Source organism: Carettochelys insculpta, chromosome 7, assembly GCF_033958435.1.
Source record: "Carettochelys insculpta isolate YL-2023 chromosome 7, ASM3395843v1, whole genome shotgun sequence".
In the NCBI taxonomy this organism is placed as follows: Eukaryota; Metazoa; Chordata; order Testudines; family Carettochelyidae; genus Carettochelys; species Carettochelys insculpta.
In genome coordinates, this window is record NC_134143.1 from 52,179,251 (window position 1) to 52,192,401 (window position 13,151).

The 13,151-nt window shown below is 41.4% G+C and overlaps 1 protein-coding gene across 2 annotated transcripts in view; it reads left to right on the forward strand.

The window, feature by feature from the left end:
- The window catches only part of C7H10orf90 (chromosome 7 C10orf90 homolog), a 221,692-nt gene that overhangs the window by 113,082 nt on the left and 95,459 nt on the right, over positions 1 to 13,151 (forward strand). The gene's annotated exons all lie outside the window — the stretch shown is intronic.

A 13,151-nucleotide genomic window follows, 5' to 3' on the forward strand; every position in this document is an offset into this window, starting at 1 on the left:
TCGAAAAGGCCCCGCCTACTTCGAAGTCTCCTTATTCCCATGAGCTCATGGCCGTGTAGACACGGCCTATATGACGGAAGTGTATGTGAGACACAGGAGGAAATTGTCCTATACTCATCACTCACTTGGCCTCAGCCAGAGTACTGTATCCAATTCTGGTCACCTTACATTGGGGAAGATGTAGGCAAATTGGAGCCCATAAAAAGCAGCAAAACTGATAAAAGTTTTAGAAACCCTGACCTTTGAGGAAAGGTAAAAAAGAACTGAGCAAGTTTAGTCTTCAGAGGAGACAGCTGCGGTGGGCATGGATGACCTATTAACAACTATGTTCAGGCTGTTATAAAGGGGACAAAGATCTCTATGTCCACTGAGCATAGGATAAGATGTAATGGTGTTAATCTGCAGCCAGGCTGTTTTAGGATAGATATTAGGAAAAAAGCTTCAGATTATAAGGGTAATTAACCTCTGGAATAGGGATGTGGAATCTCCATCACTGGAGATTGTCAAACCTGTTTTTAAAAAATAGGGATGTCTAGTCAGTGGTTCACAACCTTTTCATGAGTGTGGAGCCCCAATAACCCCCTAAAATTATTCACAGACCTGCCCCAGTCACCCCCCCAAACCCTTTGTAGCCCCTGCATCAAAGCCATTTCTAGCCACTCTGTACATTTCATTAAATGAAAAAGGAAACCACAACATAGATTTTCAGACAGCAATTAATAACATTATTGGAACATCATATATGCCATCATGTGCCAACAATGCCCCGATGCTTTGTATATTGGACAGACTTCTAACTCCCTTAGACAAAGGGTCAACGGGTACAAAACAGACATCAAAATGCTCCAGATCCACAAACCAGTTAGTCAACATTTTAATGGAATGGGGCATTCTGTCAATGACCTAAAGGTATGTGTGTTACTGAAGAGGAATTATCACACCGTTCTGGAAAGAGAAGCAGCCGAGCTGGCTTTTATATTCAAATTCAGCACATTAACACATGGTTTAAATCGTGATGGGAACTTTCTGAGTCACTATAGGGGCTCGTCTGCATACTTGGCTCAGTCTAATTCTTGACCTTCCTCCCCCCACCCCTCCACTCTCTGATTTGCTCACCTTGATTATCTTATTCTGATTTGTCCTCCTTGCTTACTGTTTTTGGTTCTCTGTGTCTTAAATATTGACTCTGTTCTGGTCTGGCAATGGTCTGAAGAAGTGGGTCTGTCCCACGAAAGCTCACCTAATAAACTATTTTGCTAGTCTTTAAAGTGCTACTTGACTGCTTTTTGTTTTGATAGTGTATAGACTAGCACGGCTTCCTCTCTGTTATTATTGGAAGATGTTTAATTTAAAAGTAATTATTGATTGTAACTTTGAAATTTACTTAAAACTTATTTTCTATGATCATTTTTATTTATCTTTTTTTTCATGGACCTCCTGCAATAGCCTTGTGAACCCACAGGGGTCTGCAGACCCCAGGTTGGGAATCACTGGTCTAGGTTTACTTAGTCCTGCTGGGGTGCAATGAACTGGATGTGATACCTTCTTAAGTTTCCTTCCAGCCCTACAATTTCTATGATTCTGTGAACAGTAGAACTGGAGTCAAAGGGCCCATTCTCCGTGAAGGGAGCATTATGGGTGGTGCACCAAGGGAGCTGGGGAGCTGGTGGTGATATGAATGAGACTGAAAGCAGCTCAGCCCCAGGGACAGAGCAGCCTACCAGGTTTGTTCCATTTAACCTGCATTCAGCTTACTCTTCTCTGATGAACTAATGGATAGCACTAGCATAGGACAGTTCCTCTCCTGAATCTTAAAAGGCCAGTATGGCTGAGTACAGTTGTCCATGTGGTTCTTTCCACTGTATGGTGTAGAGAAATCTACTAATCTTCATGTGGGTGGCTTATTCTTTCTATCACATAAAGTGCATAAAGCTAAAAATCAAAGTCTAAGCTTATCAGTAACTAAAGACAGAGAATTCTGCAAACTCAAAGAGAAGACTGCAGTATTTAATCTAACCTATGAAGGTTCCACTGCTGGTACCTCTGTCATGATTGGGGCACAGAAGGTCATTTGTGAACTCTGAATTGCTGGTTTTGTGACAGCAAAAAAAGACAGCTGAAAGAAAGGTTAAATGAGAGAGGCAACTGAAAGTTATTCTTGTATTAAGAAGTACATTATCTAAATTAATGACAGTAAACCTCCAATAAGGTGGATGTTGGCGCTGATTTACAAATGTAAATGCTGTATGTGCATTTTCCAGCTAAAGAATTGGATAGGGAGATTTCTAATCTGCACATCACAATAAATGTATTTAAGTAGTCATTTCGTATGTATCAGTGCAAACTAATTTCACTGATATTATTCACACATTTTAGGTTTACAATAAATCTCTCAGGATTTCTCTCCAATGTACAGAAAACATAATTTATGACTGTTTTCTAAAACATCATCCCATAAGTATGAGGGTGGACAAGGGCCTGGGAATAGGTTCAGTATCCCTTCGCTTTAGAGTAAGCAGTTAACCTTTTATTTATGAAACAGGGAACTCCTGTAAGGCTCAGTGTATCTGCATTTAACTGATATTAAAAGAGTGGGATTTCCATGCCAGTATCTGTTTCATAATTAATATGAATTTATTGAATGCTCACATTATAGTAAGTACAAAAGAGAATAGCTATTATAAATTACTTCAGATATATCTTTTACAGTGTGTTGGAGAATAAAATAGCTAAAATATGAAACTCTTAATTGGACAGTATAATTGTTAGATAGCTATATTGAAACTGGATAGGATTTGTCTACAAAGTACCCTTCTGGGGATAATGGGTGTAAATTGCTTAGTATTGTAGAGATTTCCAAGAGGAACAAAGCTTTGTGAGTCCCTACACAGTAAATATTTGCAATGTACTTCTGAATAGGAATGTATTAGTGGATACATTGACAGCAGCTACTCAGTCAGTTAAATATAAACCCTTAGAAGCACACTTCATGTTATGTTCTCATGTTTTCTACTCTCAGAATCCAGTGTTCAAAGATTACTATATTTACACAAAATTCACTGTATATATTACATAGAGAACGTGCTATTTTCTTACTACAGTACTTGCATATCTTCAGGCCACTGTCCTAGCAAGACTCTTTCATATTGACTCCTTTAGCAAGGCACTGAGATATAAGGTTCATTTGGCAAAATCCATTGTTTTTCCTCTTAATATCCTTCCCAACTAGGGTCTATTTGAATTTTCTTTGAAAAGTCATCTGCAGGCTTGAAATACTTGGGCAACTAGTTGCCCACTAATATTGGGTTCATTCCTGAAATTATTGAAATAGCCATTAGTCTCTCTTTACAGGGAGGGGCAATTATAACCACTTATTTTGGTTACACCAACTTCTAATGGGCTATGTATTTGGTTGCAGCTATCAATGGAATTTGTGCAGATGTCCACAAGAATGGCTCATGTATTGGACCAGACAAGAATAGGGAACTAATATGCAGAAGAAAATCTATATACATGTTGTGGTAAGGTGCCTCCTTGTCCTCCTTGTGTCTCACACATCTGCTTCCCAGCTGGAGGGCTCAGGTTGTACCCATGTCTGTTGCTCTGGTGAGTTGGTCCAGCTCTTTCACTCCCCTAGCCCCAGCCAGGGTTAGCAGCCTCGCTGGTGGATGAGGAGCCCAGGCAGTGTTCCTTCCCCAGCCTCTTAACTGTTCAGCTTTCTCCTTAACAACAACTCTCCTCCACTTCATCTCTCATTCTCCCCACTCCCTGCTAGACTGGGCTGCTTTTAAGCCTGCTGGCAGTCAGATCAGTTGGCTCTTGTGATTTGATTGTCGTTTAGCTAGTGCAGGAACTCAGGTGAAAGCAGTTTCCCTAAGGTCAGGGTGCCAGACTGAGGGGCCTTCTCCCCCTTCCTTGCACGGTCTGCTGGCCTCCTGGTTAAAATTATATGAAATATATTAGTGAACATTTCTGATAGAACTGGTGCTGAATACTTTGCAGTTATCTATGAAAGAGAAGTAATGGGGCATCATTTTAACAGTGGTTTATCAATATACTGCAATTAATACAATGTGATGGTTTGCTGATTTGTCACTTGAGGAAGCGAGAAGTCTCCATCGCTTTGGTCACCATATTGGCAATGTGTACATCGTGAACAATTGGTTACGAGTATATTGCAAGGTATGTAATATTAGTGGAGATTTATTCATGACTAGAGGTGATTGACATCCTTTCACGAGTTCTGGCTAAAAATAAGGATTACTTAGTTCACAATTTTAGAAGTGTTTTTATCGTAGATTAATATGTCATACTGACAGGTGCAGATGAACTTTACTGCAGAAGTTATTTGTTTCTCATATTTATGAGGTTTGGGTAATGTCTTAGACCTTATTAACTTCTCAAGTAGAGAGAGGAAAAAAAACCATCTATTTCAGATGAATACTAATTTCATTTCACACTGACCTAAATATGAGTTTGATGCAGTTTAATTAGCTTCTCTTAAACTTTGTGATGAAAATGTGTAAATTCAAACATGTCACCTTGGTACTGTTTTTCTCTGAGGTTTGTATTGCTGTCAGTGAAAATGGCTTTGATTAGGTTTCACTTTCAAAATTTGCCCTATTTGGCTTACAGACTTTCACTATCAACCTCAGGTCAAGTTACCCTGTTAAGAAATGAAACACAAATTAGAGGGACTGGACCATATGATCATATTTCCCTCTTAAGTCATCTAATGGGAAAATGCAATAATGTAAACAAGAAATATCACTGCTGATAATTTATTTAGGTTTTGTTGTCTCTAATACTGAAATCGATGGTAAAGGAAAATGTTCCCAACACTTTTAATTATGCTGAACTATGGGAAGTACTTTCTGGAATTCATTGTCAAAATGTGATGCCTTTGTAAGTTCCACTTTGAAAGAGCTGTCACACTGTTTTTTTAAGAAATACTATTTGCAGAGTAAGGCGCTAAATTTTACATTGCCTTTTGCTAGAAAATTAGCATTTTTTTCTGTAAGATAATTAGTGTCTGCTGTATCATCTACACAGACAGCAGTATATCAGCTCTTTCAGCAGGTGAAAAATGATGTGGTCTTTTGTATATTTGATTCATGAAAAATAATTTGTCCCAGAGAAACTTAGCATTTTTCAATAATTTTATCATCTGATACTTAGCAACCATAAATTTCAGAGCAGCCATTTCCTTGCTGCATTTTGATTAATGTACTATTCCAGAAGTGTATTGCTCCTGACTTAGAATAAAGAAATATGTCCTGTATTTAAGATTTCCTCTACAATACTTACTGTATGTTTTCCAATATAATTATCACAGAATCACAGAATCATAGGGCTGGAAGGGACCTCAGAAGGTCATCTAGTCCAGCCCCCTGCTTCAAGCAGGATCAACCCCCACTAAGTCATCCCAGCCAGGACCTTGTCCAGCCGGGACTTAAAAACCTCAAGGGATGGAGAATCCACCACCTCTCTAGGCAACACATTCCAATGCTTCACCCCCAGCCCCCGATGAAGTAGTTTTTCCTAATATCTTACCTACACCTCTCCCGCTTCAACTTCAGACCATTACTCCTTGTTCTGCCATCTGACATCACTGAGAACAGTTTCTCACCCTCCTCTTTAGAGGTCCCCTTCAGGAAGTTGAAGGCTGCTATTAAATCACCCCTAAGTCTTCTCTTCTGTAAGCTAAACAAGCCCAAATCCCGCAGGCTATCCTCGTAGGTCTATATCTCAGTCCTTTCCAAATCATGTAAGTTAAAGGTCCCATTCTACCTCTCCCTGAGGCATCATTACAAAAGGTTCCCAAATGGAGTCTGCTGTCTAACTGACGGCTTGGAAAGAGATTATCCTCTATGTGGCAGTCTTGCTCACTGATGAGGTTGTATTTTATGCGTTTCAGTGCTGAATTTGTAGCTGATTATTATTATTCATTACTGTAATATATATAGGATAATTCACAATAAAATGGACTGAATTTACAAACAACATGCCCTTTCAGCCAGTTGTTTATGTTTTAAACCATATTATGTCTGGCTCACATTTCTATCAAATGAGCCTTTATTAATTGGCATTACTGTATGAAATGAGCCAGTATTGTGTGGCTGGTAAAAATGACATAAATGAAGAAAGGAGTTGAGTGCAAGTTGACACAGCAGAAGTGTAAATATTTCTTAGTGACTCAAGCCTTTACTCAGGGAGTTTGGTGGTCACAGTAGCTTAGCTCCATTATACTTAGCCCTGGCTTAAACCATCATTCTGCCTTCCATGTCTTCTAAAATAAATGATTCAGCAGTTTCCTCTCCTAGAAAGAAAAGTGTATTTTGAAGTCTTCAATTCATGAAAGGGTCAGAAATCTAATCTAGTATTAGCTCGCCTGTTAAGTCAGCTTTCTCAAAGAACTGAGAAGGAGCCAATATCTAAAAAGGACCAAGTAATGACATTTGTGATTTCAGTTCTGGGCATGGTTGAAGTCAGTAGTATATTTCCCTTTATTTCCACATACAAAGAAATGGCCTTAATCATAAAACACTCTTGGCTGAATTATTGGAAGGTTGTTCACTCAGGGAAATCAATTTTATTATAACACTGCTTATTATATTATGTAGGTTTCTTTCCCTTACACCCATCTTCTTTCTCTAACTCATCAGTTCTTAGCCATACTAAGGCTACCATAGAGGCTTTTGGTTGAAAGCTGCCACTCAAGCACCCCCTGTTGCCCAGGGTGGCTCTGGAGCACCCTGCCTACTATATCCTAATTGAGTGATTGGTTTTTTACTGATTATTTTTAGAATGCAGTGGTGTTGGGGGGTCAGCCATTGTCAGCTGAAGAACTCTGATTATCATCAGAGTAAAACACTTAATGAGCATACAAGAAGCAACTTCAAGTAATTTTACTTGAGTTTGGTAATAGCTTTATTTCCAAATAGCTACTGCCAAGAATACTATGTGTATGTCTTCACTGCAATGAGCTACCTGCCACATGCCTGTGGCAAGCCTGGATCTGCTGACTCAGGCTCTTGGTTTCAGGCTATGGGGCTCTGAAAGTAAGGGGTCAGAGTTGGGCTGGAGTCTGAGTTCTGACACTGTATGATGGGGGCAGAGGGGGGCACGTCTCAGAGACTGGACTTCAACCTGAGTGGCCACATCTCAATTTTTAGCCTCAAAGCCTGAGCCTTGTTTGCTCTGAGGCTATGTCTACACGGTTTCTCCTGCCAACACAGCTAGTGCCTATCGCGGAACCAGGAGTCATTAAGCTGATGCAAGAGCTCTTCCCTGTCAGCTTATGGTAGCTTTGTTAGAAGTGCTACAGCAGGACAGCTGCATCAGTTCAGCTGTGCTGCTGAAGATAGTGTAGACCAATCCTGAGACCTGATGCCCAGAGTTTTTTTTTTTTTAATCTCAGTGCGGATGTAACCTAGAACATAACAGATCAGAGACAGAGAGAACAACAAATCCAGCATTAATATGTGTATCTTCTGATGGTGGAAACCCAGAATAGGTGTGGTGGGCATCACACGTACATCAGTCTGGCATGTTCCAGTAGGTCTCACATGGCATGAAGGCCAGGTGGCAGTTTTTATAGTAAGTTATGTTGATTTTCCCCTTTGATATATGCTAGTTCATCCCCTTTTCCATCTCCTGTAAGCTTCTTAATCGCTTATGGTTTACTTGCTAGCATGTGTGTCAGTTACTTGCCATTGCATTGCTGAGGCTGAATATCTACAAACTGGGCTTTTGCCCATTTCTTAGAATTGCTCAAATATTGACAACTTGTGCCTTGTGGTTGCTGATTGAATGTGCACCAGCACTTTAACCTACTTGTTTACTGTAGCGTTTTATTTTGCAACGCAGGATCACTATCCATTAGCCCCTTGTGCCAAGCCAAATCCAGGCCTTGGCCCTGATCAGTTTGGCTAAGGTAAGTAACTTTCAGGTATAAAGTCTGTATTCCTCTGCCTCCTACTCCTACAAAAAGGCTAAAATGATATTGTTAGCTACACTCTGCTTCCCCTTTTCAGACCTGTTAGAACGCCACATATTCTTTCCAGATATAAAGCCCTTTGCTGGGTGAATTTATTACAAGAGTGCTATGCTTGAAAATCATAACAAAATTAAAAGACTATAATCCAGAATTCACCAGCACAGCACTGAGTATTGCATCAGTCATCACACCAAGTACAGTTACGTAGTGTCTCTCAAACTCTCATGGCATCACAGTATGGTGTCTCCCACCTCCAGCCCTTGTTGCTTGGAGCTTCTCTGCCCTATTTGTTTTCACATGTATGGCACTAGCTCTTGCACAGAGACATCAGCAGAATCACGGCCCAATGGTCCCCCAGCCTATGGTCCTCTCTGGATTTCAGGCCTTCAACTTTCCCAAGTTTTTTCTTGACATTAGGTCTGGCCTGGGAAATTTTGTAGGTGTCGATTGCTTCCCAGATGTCTCCTTGCCTTCAGATTTCATCAGTCTGATCTGGGTCCACTGCTCACTGGGGCATTCTCACCTCCCCCGTCTCTCTGAAGAGTGTCCTCTCCATGAAGATCTCAGTCCAGCCTCTGCTCATCTTCTGAATGTTCTCTATCTCTCTTGGGGCTTTGGATGCTGAATCTATGATCCCTCTGTCCTCTCTTGGTCTGGGTTTTGAACTTTCTTGCCACGGTTTCTTGCCATGGGCTGTCTCTCATTTACATCTCCAAAGGATAGCTCGGATCTTCTCATGTACACCATCCTAGCGTGCTCCTGGGCTGGAACAGGACATCTGAGCCCAAGTTCATGTATTCCTTTCTCCTTTTCTCTTCTCTTCAGCACTCAGAGCTGAATTGAAAGCAACCCAGGTCTCTAGGCCTATTGTCTCCAATCTATGTGGCCCAGGCCAGCCCGCCATAGAGGGTAGGCAGATTGCACGAACCAGCTGTGCTTTGCTTGTAGTCCTTGCTGCAGCTGTAGCCCCAGATCCTCTCCTGCCCCTACTCCCAGCTGTAGCTTAGCGGAAAGCCCTTGCTCCTGGCCCTGGTGCCAGTCCATGATCCCTGGCCCCTACCCTTTGCCCTGACTGTTGGCCATACCTTTACTCCTGCCCCCACCTCACTGACTCCAGCTAGGATTGCCAACTTTTCAATAGCATAAAACTGAACATCCCTTCCCTAATGCCCACTCCTTGCTCATCCCAGCTCCCCTTTCTTCATCACTCAGTCTCCCCAACACTCGCTTACACCTGACTGGGGCATGGGATTGGGTGCAGGGAGGGGCTGTGTGCTCCATCTGAGGGTCTAGGCTGTGAGGTGAGGCCAGGAATGAGGAGTCTGGGTTGTAGGAGACACTGGGGCAGGACGTTGGAGTGGAGGGTACAGGGTGTGGGATCCAGGAGGAAGTTTGGGTGTGAGAAGGGACTCCAGGCTGGGGCAGGGAGTTTGGGTGTGGGAGGGGGTTCAAGATCCCTGAAGCACTTGCTGCAGCTCACAGGAAGTATCTACCAGGTCCCTGTGGCCTGTAGGCCCTTTTGCAGCCAGGAAAGCTTCATACACTGCCTTGTGCCTGCAGGTCCCATTCGTTGCAGTACCATACCAATGTGGTGGGAGATGGGGGTGGGGCAGCATGCAGAGCCTGTTTACCCCTACAGACCACAGCACCTGGTGGCCACTTTCACGGGCCATGTGGAGCGAAAGCAGATATGGAGCCTGCATTAGTCCTGTGCCCCCACTGCGCTGCCAAGTGGACTTTTAATGTTCCAGTTGATGGTGCTGACCAGAGCAGACAAGTCCTATTCAAAACTCCCTACATGCTCAAGTCCAAATGCACTGTGCTGCTGCCTGAATCTTTCCCAGCTGCAGGGAAAGCCTCTGGCAGCTCCCTCGCACAGAGCCTTTCTCTGGTTCCTCATCCAAATCTTTCCACAATACATGGAACTGTACAACATAGTGTGGTGGCTGCTGCCTGTTTTTCATTGCAATATGTAGCTATGCATAACCAGCTCATAACTGCCAGTAGCCTGCAGTATAGACACACCCATAGAGTGGATATGGTATGTCCAGGGGATCCTTCTCTCCCAGCAAGAACAAAGCAGAAACATGGAACCCCTTTCTTCAAGAGTAGCATCAGAGGTCTTGTCTCTCCAACCCCCACACAGATGAAGTAGGTGGGCTTTCAGTATTTCCTGTAGTCACCAGGGTGGAGCTGATGGGGTGTGCTGGATCTATTGTCCCTGTATTTTCTTGTCACACACACAGACCTCTGTTTCAGATGGTATTATTGAAAAGGTCCTAGAGAGAAGTGGGTTTTGGTGTTATTATTCCACTGAGATACCTGGGGCAGTTCAGACATCTAATGGCCTTTATTTCTGTCTGTCTACAATGATACTGTACCAGTTACACTCAGGTCACATTTTCAAGATGTTCTCCCCCTCCCACCTCTCCCCCCCAGCCACGAGCTCATGAACTTACTTCTTTTTTTTTCTTTTTTAATAAATGACTGTTTAAATTCTTAAGTAATTATTTGGCATAAATATTAGCCTCTAGTGTGTCTACCTTAAACCAGCCCTGTCAATATGATACAAATAATTCCCATTAACTTCAAAAGGGCCCCAGGAAAAGTGTAGAACGCTTCAGAAGGAAACATGGCTAGTTAAGTAGAGCATTGGCCTGACGCTCAGGGGACCTGGGGGCAATATTCCCCAATCTGCTGCTTGCCTATTGGGTGACCTCAGATAATCACTTCTTTCTGGATCTCAGTCTACCTATTTGTAAAATAGGGATGATAATGCTGACCTCATGTGTAAAGTGTGTTCAGCTCTACAGAGCAGAAGTAGTCTAAAAGAGCTATGTGTTGTTATTTAATCACACTGGGTCTTCTCTTCAGCTGGTGACATCAATGCAGCTTCATTGACGTTAATACAGTTATACTAATTTATCGTGGCTGAGGATCAAGGGTATTATCTTTAAAAGAAATGGCATAATTAAAAAGGCAGTTTTCTCTGAAATCAGCTGGTACTCCTTGCAAAGCTCTTAAACCCACACCCATGTCCACCGTGTCTAAAAACCTGCACCTACTCCCAAGGCTCAGACACAGCTGATCCTCAGTCACCTGTTTTAAAATACCATGGGCTGTTCGGATACAGCAAATGAGGAGGATTAATTAGTGCTGAGATGCCTGATCAGGTTTAAAAATACTGGTCAATTGCCTATGCCAAGCTTACTATTCCCAATGTGATAATGTGATACTGAATGAGTGTGGTAACAAGTTACAGATTTATATTGTTCCTTCAAAGAAGCATTTGTGCACTAGGTTGTCACCCAATTACTTTTTTAAAATCAAAGTACTTAGGAATGATTTGACCTTACAAGATAGATATATAGTACTGATTTTTAAAATTGTTAAAACACTTATTCACTTTAGTTTATATTTTCACTTAATTGATAGATGTTTTTAAAAACACTTTTCAAATTATTCTGACCCATAAAAACCTTATATTTTGATCTCTTTAAAGAGGTGACAACCTTCAGAAATCAAGCAGTTCCATTATGACTAAGCCACAGCACTTCATTCACTCTATGTGAACTATTATAGTTCTCTTTGAACAGTGTGTGACCTTATATAACATCAGTACGTGCTGTCAAGATTGAGAACAGCAGAACGTGTAAAGGATTGTGCAACAGAGTAAGCTCTTAATTTTCTTGTACTTCGGAGTTTCTCAGACCCTGGATGTTATTTGAACTTAGTCTTTGTGATTAATTAAAGTTAAAGTAATGTATGCACCTTAGGTTAATCCACTAAAGATTATTTTAGTTAGCAAAATTGTAGTTTACAATAAATTCTACCACAGTAAAAGCACTGTGTTGCAATAGGTAGGAGAGCTGAGGGTAGTTTGGAATGAATCAATATCTGCATATGTACAAACACCATCCTCTCCAGCAAAAGTGCAGACTTGCGGCATGAAGAGAAGAAAACAAGAATTGTGAGCTATAAAATTAAAAGACAGGCCTCTGCATGTTACTTTGACCTAAAATACAATCTTTGTTGGTTGTTACTTGGTATATGTCATCTTCTCTGTGGGCTTCAAATTGGAGAGGATGCCAAGTAGGCTGATAGGTACATGACGTAAACAAAATGAAACAAATACATTCTATGTGTTCTCCATTTGTTACAGATTTTCAATGTGGTACTCAATTAATACTGTCACTGCAAAATTATTCATATCATTTTGTCTTTCAAATATACTTCACTCTCATTAGAAGACTCTCCATTTTAAAACTTATTCTTCCTCTGATATGTTAATGAACTGCAGCAAAGCCTATCAATCATTCAGGCTTTTAAAATAACCCAAACAAAATGCTTGGCTGGCCCAAAGATGGCGTTTAGATTTCTAAATAACCTGACTGGCGGTGTAAAGGCACTTGCAGTTAGTCACAGCTGATCTGAGGCTCTGTGCACTGCCTGAGGGGTGATACGTGTCAGTGGGGACAAATCCATGATGAAGACACTGGAGCTTATCAAAAGCAGAATTATATCCCATGCAAAAGTCTGATATTTTGAGAGATATTTTCATCCTGAAGTGGGACAAGAAGTCAAAATATTGAGTATTTTTCACAAAACAAAAATTTCAGGAGAATTTTTATTTGGAAATGTTGCAATATGTTGTACTGCCATGTTGCATCATTACCAAATGTTTTGACATTCCCCATTAGGAATGGTTCGTTTAAAGATCTCTGCATCTGCTTGATCTCCCATGATGTGTGTCTCCCAAGATACACTGTGGCATTACAGTCGCAAGGAGAGATTGTGATGCATCAAGGGTACAGGGCTCATAGTGCAGGATAGGGCCATGAAGCACCCGGAAACTACAACTCCCACAAGGCAACACACCAGATCAGATGGAGATTCATGCCATCCCAAGCCAAGCCAAACCAAACCAAAGTGTTGTGGCCAAATTTTCCTGACAGAAAATTGTACCAAAATAAAATTTTAGCTATGGAAAAAGGGTATAATTAGGATTTAGTAGTACATAAACCTTCCAGCCTAAGGCTCAGCTTAAGTGCTGTAGAAATTTTTCCGCACCGATATCCAAGTGCCTGAGTCTCCAGTATGTCTGCTAATGATTACAGTCCCATATAAGCATTATACTTCACTTGCAGAATTT